The 12,500-nt window shown below is 42.9% G+C and overlaps 1 long non-coding RNA gene across 1 annotated transcript; it reads left to right on the forward strand.

Annotated features, from left to right (window-relative positions):
* Positions 1–1,172: 1,172 nt before the first annotated feature.
* On the forward strand, positions 1,173–10,051 carry LOC149915377 (uncharacterized). Its single transcript, XR_016459104.1, has 3 exons — positions 1,173–1,613; positions 8,938–9,061; positions 9,584–10,051. It is a non-coding gene; the product is annotated as an uncharacterized LOC149915377 (long non-coding RNA).
* The last annotated feature ends 2,449 nt before the right edge of the window (positions 10,052–12,500 follow it).

The following is a 12,500-nucleotide window of genomic DNA, read 5'->3' on the forward strand; positions in this document are numbered from 1 at the left end:
CTCATTAACTGAGTTTCATACCATTTGGTCTGAGTGACTGAATATTTCCAACACAATTGAAACTGTGGTTCTCTGAATTAATGTTATTTTTAATAAAAGGAGGCGTTGAGTTGCCTTCTTTGGTGCTCATTGTGGAATGTTTCTAACTTCCCTCCCAGACAGACACGGCTGCATTTGAGTGATATTTGTGAGGCACTTGGAGAAGAAATGTGCTATATAAAATCAGAGATTATGCCAAACCTCAGTGTTGGATTAATATGTCTGTGTGGATGCAGAGGATGAAAAGCCACCTTCCATTTGATGGCAAGGTGTCAAATTCCATCTTCGTGTAAACTGAGGCAGGCAGTTAATTATAACAAAGTTCTACTGACAAATAATCTGACCTTGGTCCGTTTGCCTGTAATGAAACAATGCAACCTCCAAGTCTGAGTGTGTCAGAACTTTGTACTAAAATTGACAGCTTTGTCTTTTGGGGCCTTTTATAAAGTGGGGTTTTTTATAGCAATCATCTATTGTCATACGAATGGCCCTGCAACAAATGGTAGTAGAGAAAAGTCACCAGTCAGAAGATGTTTTATAAATTACAGAATTTTAAGAGTAAGATTTTTTCAGGTGAATGTTTTGTACACCCACCTGAGACTGCAAAGTGAGCACCTATTATTATCTAAAGAAAGAATAAGTTTTTCTTCCATGCTAAGGAATTGATTTCATGTTCTCTCAGACTCTAGCTGAATCCCTCCCATGGTTCTGTAAATGGTACATTGTGCAAACTCACTCTGTAGAGCATGAAATTGGGAGCTGCAGTCCAGCAGCATCGATTCTCTTTTGATTAAGAGCTGAGCACTGCAGTAGCACTAATATCTCACGCCAGATCCCCGCTGCTATGGAGGACGCGGCTAACACAGCCTTCTGCAAACAGAGCTGTGGGACCATTTTCAAAGTGGTTTCAGTGTCTCACTGGGAGATTTTTGCTGGCTAAATTAGCAAAGTTCAGAGCATACATTAGGTCTGTGACTCCAGTTAATGAGCCCTTTGTTTTATTAGATGAATGGGGAAGGAGGCTCCTTTTGGAATACGCTTTTTCCCAGCAGAGTAAAATATCCACCGCTGAAAACAGCCATAGGCGATCCATTATTTTTTATATTACCCATGTAAGTTGCCCCTCACAAGTAACGAACACTCAAAACTAAGCACTGCTTAGAAGAATAAACGACTACCAGATTTTATCAGTACACAAGCTAAATTCAATGATTTATGAAGAAATCTTGGTCCCGTCTAATGGAATTTTCCCAAAATAAATTCATGTAAACAACTTGCCACAAAGAGGCAGTCAGTGCTGGCTGGTATGTGTAAACAGCTTTAACAGTTGAGAATATAATCTCCTTGACTGCTGGGCAGTCTGGGGAGATTCATGCAGAGTCTCCGTTCAGAAAACCACCCTTGGCTCGGATCCCCCTGACATCATAATGCCGCCCATTGCCGCCGTTCTGAGCGAATGTTACTATCATCACAGATGGGTAGAATGATTCTGCCTCTCAAAGCCAGGACATTCATTTTTACAGTCCTCATCAGACTCTCGTGCTGCTATTCATGGGTAGGACCAGCGGGAGGAGGTGAGAGAAATGAAAAAAAATTCAGCTCCTGAATAAATGTATCACAGTGTGTTCAGTTCCCAGCGGCGGACTATCAGTGCGTCTCAGCCCTACTAATGTCCGCAGCCGCTCTCAGTGTGCTGCCACAGGAGCCTCTGTTTGCACGGTCTGTAACTGCAAGGTGATGTCAGAGTTGATAAACTATCTCACTGATGTTAATTAGTCCTGTTAGGAGATAACATTGAGAGCAATGCCTGAAACTAATTCTTGCGAGCGGCTTAAACTGATTTGGGCTGGATCCCAAACAACCCGAAGCTCAGTTCTTTCAAACTGAACAGAACCATTTTCAAAGTTTGCACCGCTATCAAAAATATTTTCCCTCTCATCCTTAAAAGCAGCACATCACAGCCAGCAGCAGTTCTGTTGAGATGACTAGGCAGGCTGGCTGAGTACCACAGCTGCAAAAGATAGTTGGCTTTTCCTAATAACTCTTCGTAAGTAGAGCATCGTTAGCAGTTTCTTGGGGATGATAGCTGCAGTACAGCATGTTCTACTGCTCCGAGGAAGAAGAAATCCTGCAAAACGCATACAGATTTCACAGACCAATAAGTACATTTTTTAGGCTTGTAGAACTTTCGAGGCTTTTCACAGCTAGTATTTCTGCATTAGCCTGATTTCCCAGCACGTCTGCTAGACAGATGAAGACTGATGTTTTTTAAAAGGGACTGGTGATGTTGCGTGCCTGTTCTGGGCTCCCTGATTTGAGCCAGCCCTAAGAACAGCCTGGTAGTTAGAGGATTTCCAAAAATCAGCTCTTTCGAGGTGTCTCAGCATAACACCTCATCAGTCTCTCCCCAGCTCTAGCCAGTGGCAGAAAACCTCCCCAGCAGTCTTGCTGCTGAAGTCACAGCTGGAGCTGTGCGAGGTGCCAGCTGACAGACATGGGGAATTTCATCTGCCTGCGACCAGCGCTGCTGCTGGGCAGCTGTGGGCTGTGACCTGCACCAGAGGTGACTGAAGTGCTTTCTTCACCTCTTACTGTGTAACTCCAAGTTTAGATCAGTGTGGCTGAGTTCAGTACTTGCTGCCACTGCCCCTGATGGCCGCCCGATTGGCTTGCTGTCGGGTAAGTTGTGAGCTCTTCTGGAATAGATCTCAACTGTGGAAACTATTTCAATTTTTAGGTTGATTTGGTTAAAACAAAAGGAAGTGTCTTTAGCCACCTGAAATATGGGATATTCTCCATGCATGGCTTTTACATTAGAAAAGTTTCATTTTGAAATAAGAACAGAACAGTTTAATTCAATCACTGGCACAAAAATAATACCAGTATCAGATAATGGAGACTTCCTAGGAAAGATATACCTGATGTCAGACAGCCTCGTAAGCAGGCGGCAGCCAGTTCTAATGGAAAAACAGCCTGTGAAGAATTCCCAGCATATTATATTCCCAGGCCTTTCAGAAGCTAATCAAAACACAGAAGCTATGTCTTCAGCAGATATAGAGTAACACCCTTGCTGAAATGCTCAGGATCTGGCCCGCTGCATGTGTTTCAGATGTTCAGCTACACTTGAACCCAACTCTCTTCTCACCCACCTAGCTTTAATCAGTTGTGACAGCACTTTTAGTCAAGATGTGCAAGGCAGTGTGAATGAAATGGGAGGTTGAGACAGATCAGAATGATGGCGATTTACGACTTTGCAGAAATGAATCAATGGGGAGTAAGGCAAGGGAGGAGTCACTGTGCTTTGTGCACGTACCTGCTTGTATCCCATGGCTCAGAGAAGTCCAAATAGGGGGAGACCAAGCGGCCCTCAGCTGCAAGGCATGCAGTGAATACATGGAACTAGTGCAGATATGTTTAAAGCATTCTGTGCAAACATAGATTAATCTAGAAAAGAATTTAATGAAACATGAAATGTGAGTGCTATTTCTGTAGCATCTGGGCTATAGAGAACTGTAACTGTGATAACTTTGAACCCACCTCTTGGAAATTACTTTCCCTGGTCTCCTTTTAATAAAGCATTATTTGAGGTCATGTATATGGAGGCACTGTATACTGTAGAGCACTGCTAATGTACGGTAGCCAAGTTTACCAATACAGCTACCTCAGCCTCCTTATGCATCATTTGCCACACTTGTCTTGGAAAATTAAATTCATTATTAGCTTTATGCACAGTGTATACACAGAAACAGCAGTAGATCTCCAAGTCGTGTGGGATGCTATTTCCACACAGTGGGTTTTCAGTGTTGGGCAACACTATGGTTAGCACACTGGATAGGAAGGCAGGATATTGTGATGCTCATAATTCTCAGCTAAAGTGTAAACTCAAAACTTGGTATATTATAGCAATATTAAAAGTTTATAAACGATATTTCTAGAATTCTTGAACTGCATCCTATATTTCATACAGAAATCCTTTTGGAGAAATCACCCTTTTTACACTTTCAGTGGCCACTTCTGCAGACTCTCCCTCTGCCAGCAGTCCCAGTGACTGCTGAGCAAATGATGAACTGAGCCCTTAGGGTATTAGTTTTGGAAAAAGCTGACACTGCTTGGTGTGTTAACCCGACTATGTTTGACATCTGAGGTCAGCAAGATCACTGGAAACATCCCATTGCTGATCTTCTCAGACGTCTCCGTGATGTCTGGCTCTCAAACTGCCCATGAGAGATGGCACAGCCAGATGGAACCCTTCTGCACGTGTGGTCTCTGTGGCTGCTGCTTCGTACAACTGCTTCTTACCTGTACACACAAAGTGTCTTGCTTTGTCTAATTATTGGAATGGCACCAAAAACTCTACTAATAGGTATAAATTCAAGAACTTGGACTACTGATTGGATCTAATGAGAAGATCAAAGCTTCTCCAAGTTCTACTTAGGTGGCTAGATATAGCAATGCCACTGAAAAGAGGGAAAATTACCAGGAAATGGCATATGTAGCTTTTAATATATATCCTTCTTATAAAAGAAAGAACTTATTTCTGTATCAATGCTCCTGAATTCAGGCTATTTAGACCAAACTCCGAGACACCACAAATTGTTCAATTTCATTTCAACCCAACTAGCAGAGCAGCCACTAGGAGCTCCAGAATAATGAAGCTATTTTAAAAGCCTTAACATGCAACAGAAAATTCACTGAATTTTATTCCCTTCCCATTTGCTTCCTGATGTTTGAGTTCTTAACGGAAGCTTAGATCGGGCTGTCAAGGTGTTTTCCCCATAAGTACAAGAGCTTTTCCAAATGAGAACAGAGGTTCTTGTGCATCCATGTGAGACAGGACTTGGAGCTCTATGTATGTCATCCAATAACACAACATCTACCAATGCTGTACTGATTTCAGCTGACTGATGGTGATTTACACCATGCAGGATGGTGGTCCATGGGTTGTCTGGGAAGCTTTGGCCTTGATTCTGCCCAGCACCCACTGCAGGCCTGTGCTGGTGCTCCTAGAGCACAGCCTGGGCCCAGGGACACCTACACGTGTGGAGATGAAGGCAGAAGGCTGGTGGTGATGGCGGCCACAGAGTGTCGCTGTGACCCCAAATTTTGGAGCTGGTAGCATCGGGCACATGAGAGCAAAAACTGCCCTTTAAACAGAGAAATATGTACATTTATCTGGTATCATCTCTTTGGCTTTCCTTTAAAACGCCCGACTTTTTCTCCCCTGGCTTCCCCTCCTCTTTTCTCTTGGGAACCAGGATTCCTGAGCTCAGCTTGGAACCAAAGTTCAGATTTTTTGGCAGCGCAAAGGGACTCAAATGAGAGCTAAATTAAACCTTTTCAAAACTTCCCTAGCCGGCCGGGTAGCAGACAAGAGGCACATTCCAGGGCCGTGTGGGAGATCCGAGCACTGAGGCAGACAGCAGAGGCAGAGCGATGCTTTCAGCTGCCATAGAGGTGCCGGTCCGTCTGTGCTGGCCAGTCACAGCCCACACCGGGGTCAGTGCTACCGTCCCCACAAAAGTAAATCCCTCCCAGGCACCCTCCTGGCCAGGCATGATGGCCGGTGCAGCATGGAGCAGCACGCTGGGATTATGGTGTTCAGCACCACAGAGGTCTGGCACAGGTGTCAGTGAGGGGAAGCAGGAGTGCTTCTCAGAAAGGTTGCAGTTTGTCTGGGGACAACACAAGGCCACACAAAAGAACCCAAGAGAAGCAGACTGCCCTTATCCTTCCCTGGTGTTGTGGTAAGGACTGTTCAGAATGTCCACAGAAGACAAAGGAAAGGTTTCCTATTAGGTTTACGGGCAATGACATCCTCTTGCCATCTCTTTCCATGCTTTTTTAAAGCAGCTTTTAAGTGGGGACACCAGACCCAGGGTTTGAAGAAAAACAGGAAAAAACCCTGTTCCTGTCACTGTGCCGAATGTCTGTGAGGATGCTTAGAGAACTTCAGTTTGGCATTTTGTTACAATTTCATAACATCAGAAAATTTATTTGGAAAATCAAGGAAGTAACAATTTTTCTGAGCTTTAAACCAAGACTTTTCCCCAAGATGAGATAAATAGACTGATTTCATCCTTTCCCCATCGTTTAGTACAGACTTGTTCTTTGAAGTGATTTTTTTCTGCAGCGGAATGGAAACATTTAGTACAAGACCTGGTTTCATTGTATGGGCACCATAACCACATTACACTGAGTGCAACTGGGCTGTTTCTGGGTGCACCAAAGGAGACTGTCCTTTCTATTTTCATTTTCTTAATGCTTTTCAATGGATGCTGAGGAAGAATCACCATTCCTGGTCCCTAGGCACAGACCAGACAAGTGTCCAAAGGCTTTCTGCAGCCCAGTTTCAGAGCAGGCAGAGGTACTGAAGTAGGACTCGTTGGGTCTATGATTCTATGGCAACATCACAATCTCTGCAAAACTGTATGGTTTGTTCCCAGAACCATAAATCTAGCCTGGCATCATTGGAAACTCCGTGCTGGGGAGCTTGGTTTAATTTCAGATTTACTGCTGTAACCAAAACTGAACAAAATCAGCCCAAGCCTGAGCCTCCTACCTGAACCTGTGACTCATGGAGTGAAAGCTGCCTGCATTCTCTGGTACTTACACATTCCTACTGGATCAGAAACATCACAATCATTTATGTCTTGGTTTTCAGTAAAACTGGAGATGAAGCTGTTGCTCGAGACAAAATCCTGAGTCAGTCTGTTGGCAGATGATGAAGGAATAGTGCAGTACACCAATTTTTGTTGAATTATCTCATGTCCTCATGTAAATGAAAGATTGCAGTGTCAGGCAGTGACTGAGCTATCCCTTCTGTCAACATGAATTTCTACTGCATGATTCAGTACTTTCCTGATGGTTCCTAACAAAGTCAAGAAGGGCCAAAAGATATGCCAAAATAATGGCTGACCCCCAGCCCCATGGAAATGTCATCCCTCATCTGTAAGGATTAAGATTCCATCCACTACTGGGCCATTAAGTGAGTAAAAATGGATTTACTTATTTGTCTCAATTAATCTAACAAGTCTTATTACTGAAGTAACAGTCAACTCCACTTGTCATCACTGACACCTTTACTCTTGGGGCATGCAAAAACTGAACAGGCGCTGTACCCTGATCAGTAGGTCCCAAAGTAATGAGAGCCAAGATGCCTGCTGGTCAAAACGGGCAACTCACTGCTTTGTCTTAAGGCCACCTAAAATTTTAAACTACAATTTAAAATCCAGATGTTTGAATCTTACTGCATTTAAAGTAGACAATCGAACTGTCTGCTGTATAATGTATCTACAAAGTTCATACCTTTCACTGGAGAAAGCACTGGCCAACCTCTTCAGATAAGAATCATATTATATGTTTAAAATTACGTTTAGAGGCCTCAGTAGTTTTCATATTTGCTCTCAGATCTTGAGCTGGCATCTGTTTCTCCTTTTAGTTAAGAAACTGAAAGACTATTTACATATTCTTAGGAGTATATCTCCAATTAAATCTTTTTCAGAACTGCACTCTCAACATCTCATATTCAGTTTCTTGGCAGACAACTATCTTTTTCTTTAAGAGATTTATTTATTCAGTTGGATAGTTTTTTTCATCCTTTCCCTGGGCATTGGAGTCTTCAGCTTCACCATCCTGTAATTAGGAAAATGACCCTGCTCAGAAGTTTTAGAGTTCTAATCCAAAATTCATCCACCTTTTTAGTGATGTGCCTTCATCTAGCAACCACCTAACACAATCTGCATCAGAGTAAATTCCATCAGGGATTTAGCAATTTACATTGTCAAGGACCAACATCCAAAACAAGAGACCACATCACTGAATGATGAATAAGACTTCTACATTTATCATTCAATGAGAAGAGGAGGTGTGTGGAGAAGACAAGAGCAACACAGGGGAAATACAGACCTGCTGAGGACTCCCAGAAGTTGTGAGACAGTCCTTTTATAAACAATTCCTTCTTTCCAAGGGAAGCGTAAGCACTTGTTTTACCCCCAGGCTGTAGGTAGGTGTGTCAACATAGGCAAAGTGATTACATTAGACATCAATTCAGCAGCGTAGAACCATTTGGACAAGAGTAGGAAGCAGATGGCAGAGTACCTCAGACTCCTCACAAGAGACTCTGCCAGCACCCAGTGAAGAACAGAGCAGGGTGGATGCCCTGCACTGAAGCAATGCTCACTGCCTCCGTCCTCAGTGGCACCTCTGCACAGCTCAGTGACCTCCTGAGTTATTCTTGTGTGCAGCCCTGGAATCCAGTTAACCAGAAATAGTGTTTAGATTTAGTATCTACACTTAAGATTAGTAAATAGGAGGAGGCTTGGTCTGTTAGATCTAGATTGCATTTCCTTGTTACAGTAACGGTTAAATCCAAACCTAGCGTGAGTGAAACACTGCAGGTACCCAGCCTGGCTATCCATACAACAAACAAACACTGTCTGTGCTGACAGGAATGCATGAGCTCAGCTGTGCATCCTACAGGGCTGTGCTCACTTCTCATGGGGCCACCAGGGCTCCAGAGAGGCGTCCTTAGGCCCGCATTGCTGCAGCACACTGTGAGGGTGAGAGGTCAGTGCCTCCTCCTCCCTTCCTCCCTGCGCTGAGCTCAGGGCCCTGTCCTGCAGCAGGACACAGAGGAAGCATTGGTCACCAGTGCAGATGCACGTGGGGCTGAGGTGTGGTTCTCAGACTGATAACCCATGGCACGTCCCTGCCTGCGCTGCACGACGGCACTGCTGTGACTCAACGCAACTGCGGCCGGCCGTCAATCTGGGTGTATATTATTCTACCGAAATTAAAGCTTTTGAAATAGGAGCTGTGGTTTTTAATAACTTCAGTTATATAATTCCTCTCTCATGTTAGTGCTTCAATAAACATTTCTCATGTTAAATTTTATTCCAGATTCTTCCTTGCCAGTTTTGGGCTCAGAACTGATATATTGGAATAATCCTCTTCATTTTAAGTCCCGCAGACACTGTGCTGTTCACATGATGTCATTCTGTGTATATTCCTTCATTTACTACTGGTGAGTCATTATCATCGTAGCTAATAGAAAGAGGATTATCTCTTTATTAAGCCAAAGGCATGGCATGGTGTTGGTAGTGCTGTGTCTCCTTGGCTTTTAACTCTTTTGGTCACAAGTCAGGGTTTTTCAGAATGGGCTGCAGCCAGCAGCAGGAACAGCTGCTGCTACAGCTCGTGCCCAGGCAGTCAGGGACAGGAAGGTGCACTTTTGGCAGCCACAGACCTCGCATGGCCTTGGATACATTGCCTGGAACCAAAGCATCAAGGATGTCTCAGTCTATGAGAGTCTGCATTTCAGTTACTGACATCTTTTTTTTTTTTTTTTAATTCATAAAATTAATCTTTATCTCAAGAGCAGTGCTGACATTATTTGTGGAGGAGGCAACAGCACTCATAGTAAAGCTTTGCTTAACATAAGTGAGGTGATCAGCACTGTGACAAACAGACAGTGAGGTGGTGGAAGATGTACAAATGCTACCATATGGCTGAGGAAAGCCAATATTGTCACAATAATCTTTTCTAGGGAGCAGCTCCCATGCAACACAAGCTGTTTTTCAGATGGCTCATCAACTGGAAAAAGGAAAAATGTCTCCATTTGACACAGAAGTGGTCAGAAGCCTGAAATTTCTTCTTTAGGAATTCCCAATACTTCAAATATTTTAATTGTAAGTGGAAATGATGAATTTTTCCTGGGAATCAAGATTCCTGAGGTTTCCAATATTCAGAATTTGCTAAATATCTGGCATCAAGTCAAATCATTTCATTTTCAGCAAGACAAAACCAGTTCCATTACCATTACGTAGGAACACTGAAGCATCATGCTCACTGCAGCTATGTGTAACTAAATATCCAACTTTTGTAGAAAAAATAAAATCTAACAATTAATAAAAATTATAAATTCGAGCCAGTATCTCATCTTGATGAAATTTCTCCTCAATAAAGCTGAGATGCTTCTTTTTCTTTCTCATGGAAAATTCGGCTAAAGCGGTGCCCTCCCTGGAGAAGCATTTTGATGTTAGCAAAACTGCATTTATCAGCAGAAAACTGCTCTGTCAAAAGAAATTTCAAAGAGCTCTCTAATTTAAACAGTGATTGCTGCTGTGATAGAAACAAAAGCTGTCCATTTGCACTACTGCAAGAAGAATGATTCCAGAAAGCAGCTCCTAGAGCTGTGATATCTCTTTACAGCAATCTGAAAGTCTTTGTGAATGGCTGGTAAGAAAGCATTACAACAGCCTGCCATCAATCGTGGCTTTCTCTGTTTTAAAGCAAAGGATGCCAAGTCAGCCAGCACCTAAGAGGAAACAGCAGCAGCGGGTAGGCTGCATAAGATGGAATGAAATCTTCCTGGCGCATTTCCCCCTGTCACCCGTTATCAGACAGCGGATTATAATAAAGAACACAAGGTTGAAACACAATTATCCACAGACGTATTTGAGGACTCCCAAATCTGCTAATGTTACTAACGAGTGGAGTTACCCACTGCAGGACACTGCAGAACTCCAGACGAAGGCTTAACTACAAATGAAACCAAAAGCTCAGCTCCAGAGATAAATGTCAAGCTTCTTGTTAAACCTGGAAGACAACACACCACGGAAACTTTTAAGGATTACCTAAAGAACAAATAATGTTGGTCAGCTGCCTTAAGGAAATCTTGATTTCATGTCTGGAGGGTCTAAGAAGCCAGTGCATTGCCAGTGGAATTAGTCCTAGTGTTTCTGTGAAGGCATGTCAGAATCCACCATTGAAATACTCCGGCAGTAGCATCCGGACCACAGTATGCATTCCTCCAGCAGGACAGAACAAGCTTCCAGATGTACAGTTCTTGCTGTATTTTAGTGACCAGAATCAATCTGGTACTGAAAAAGTAAATAACTTTAAAGATGCATGTCCTTGAGATGAAGCTGCTTGGGTAATGAGGAGCTGGGAAATCCAAGTTTACAGCTTGCTTTTGTAATAGATTTCCTTGGTGACTATGGAAAGGCCTTGCCTCAGACAGAAAACATAAATTTTAAAATGCTATTGAAGTCATTTTATTTTCATATTTTTTAGTGTTATGACATTAGGAAGAGGTGCTTGTTTTGGTATAAAAATGCCTTTTCTGTTAAATAGGTATATGCCAAATCAAAAGTGCACATGCTAAGTAGGAAAGAGTGGGAAACAAGGCATTCTGATTCCAAAAGAATTATCCAGACAGATCTGAAATGGGATAACTACAGTGGCACAGACAAGCTTTGAATCAGGCAGACAAGCTTTATAAGACACCTTGGGCCCAGGCCACAAAATACCTCGAGGATTAAGGTCCAGACCTTGAACTTGACTTGATACTCTTGGAAAGCTGGGGCAGAGACCAAAGGACAATTTGGTATTCTCATTGCAGCCGTTGCTGAGGAAGTGCATTACAGACAATGTGATCCACAACAAAGTCTCTGTCCTTCAGCACTCCGTCCGTACAGAAGGTACATGCAATGGGGATAATGCATACTATACATATATGAAATGAAGGCTTTTTGTCAGTCATTTCCCTTTAGGTTGGAAATACCTAAAGACTGAATAAGAAGCTTTATGCCTTACAGGAACATTCATAATAGATAAAATGGACTGTTAATAAACTAACTCAACAGATGCTTTGTCTTCTTTAACAGATCAACTGTACTGTACTGAAGAAACACCACACTTCACCATGCAGAAATCAGCCACGAGGAGCTGTTTCTCCAGCCCTTATTTCATACACAAGTGTAGAGATTTGTGTGAACGTTACAAAATGTGTAACCTGATGTTATGCTGCACTTCCATGCAGGCTTACCCAGACCTGAGGCACTCCCCACTAGAGGGGGAAGAAGAGCAACAGCTTTGGCTGAACTCATGAAACATAACAAAATCAAAACCACAGTCAGGAGAGTAACATACAATTCTAAATGGAACTTGAAAACTTGAGAAGTCATTTAAGGGAACCACATTAAATGCTAAAATGTTTAATGGGACCCATGTGTCTCAGGCAGAGAAAGAGAGTGAGAGAAATGTAACAGAGGAAATCAAGGAGACAATATGTCTGTGCAACTTGTTCTAATTAGGGGCACAGTGCTGGTGAGGATCATTCATTATAATTTAGTTAAATCTTTAGCATGGCAAAGGCACCTCTGTATGGTGGTATAAAACAAAAGACCCCCAGTCGTAAACCAAGTTAAGGCCCATAGAACAGAGGTTAATTTCAGTCATTTGTGAATGCTAAAGGCAGTACATCACATGAATGCCAGCACTTCTTTATTACCGCGGAGTTGTGCTCCAGCTAGCAGATGTCTGCAAATTTGGCATGTGGGGGGTGGTACTGGGAGGGCAGTGCCGCATTGTCTCCAACTTGTCTGTCGCTTAGCTGAGCAGATCTGTTTCTTTTAGCAGGGGTGGGAAAGGAGTTCAAAGAAAGAATCGAAACAATCCAT

The sequence above is a fragment of the Phasianus colchicus genome, chromosome 20 (assembly GCF_987193195.1).
Source record: "Phasianus colchicus chromosome 20, bPhaCol1.hap1.1, whole genome shotgun sequence".
NCBI classification, from domain to species: Eukaryota; Metazoa; Chordata; class Aves; order Galliformes; family Phasianidae; genus Phasianus; species Phasianus colchicus.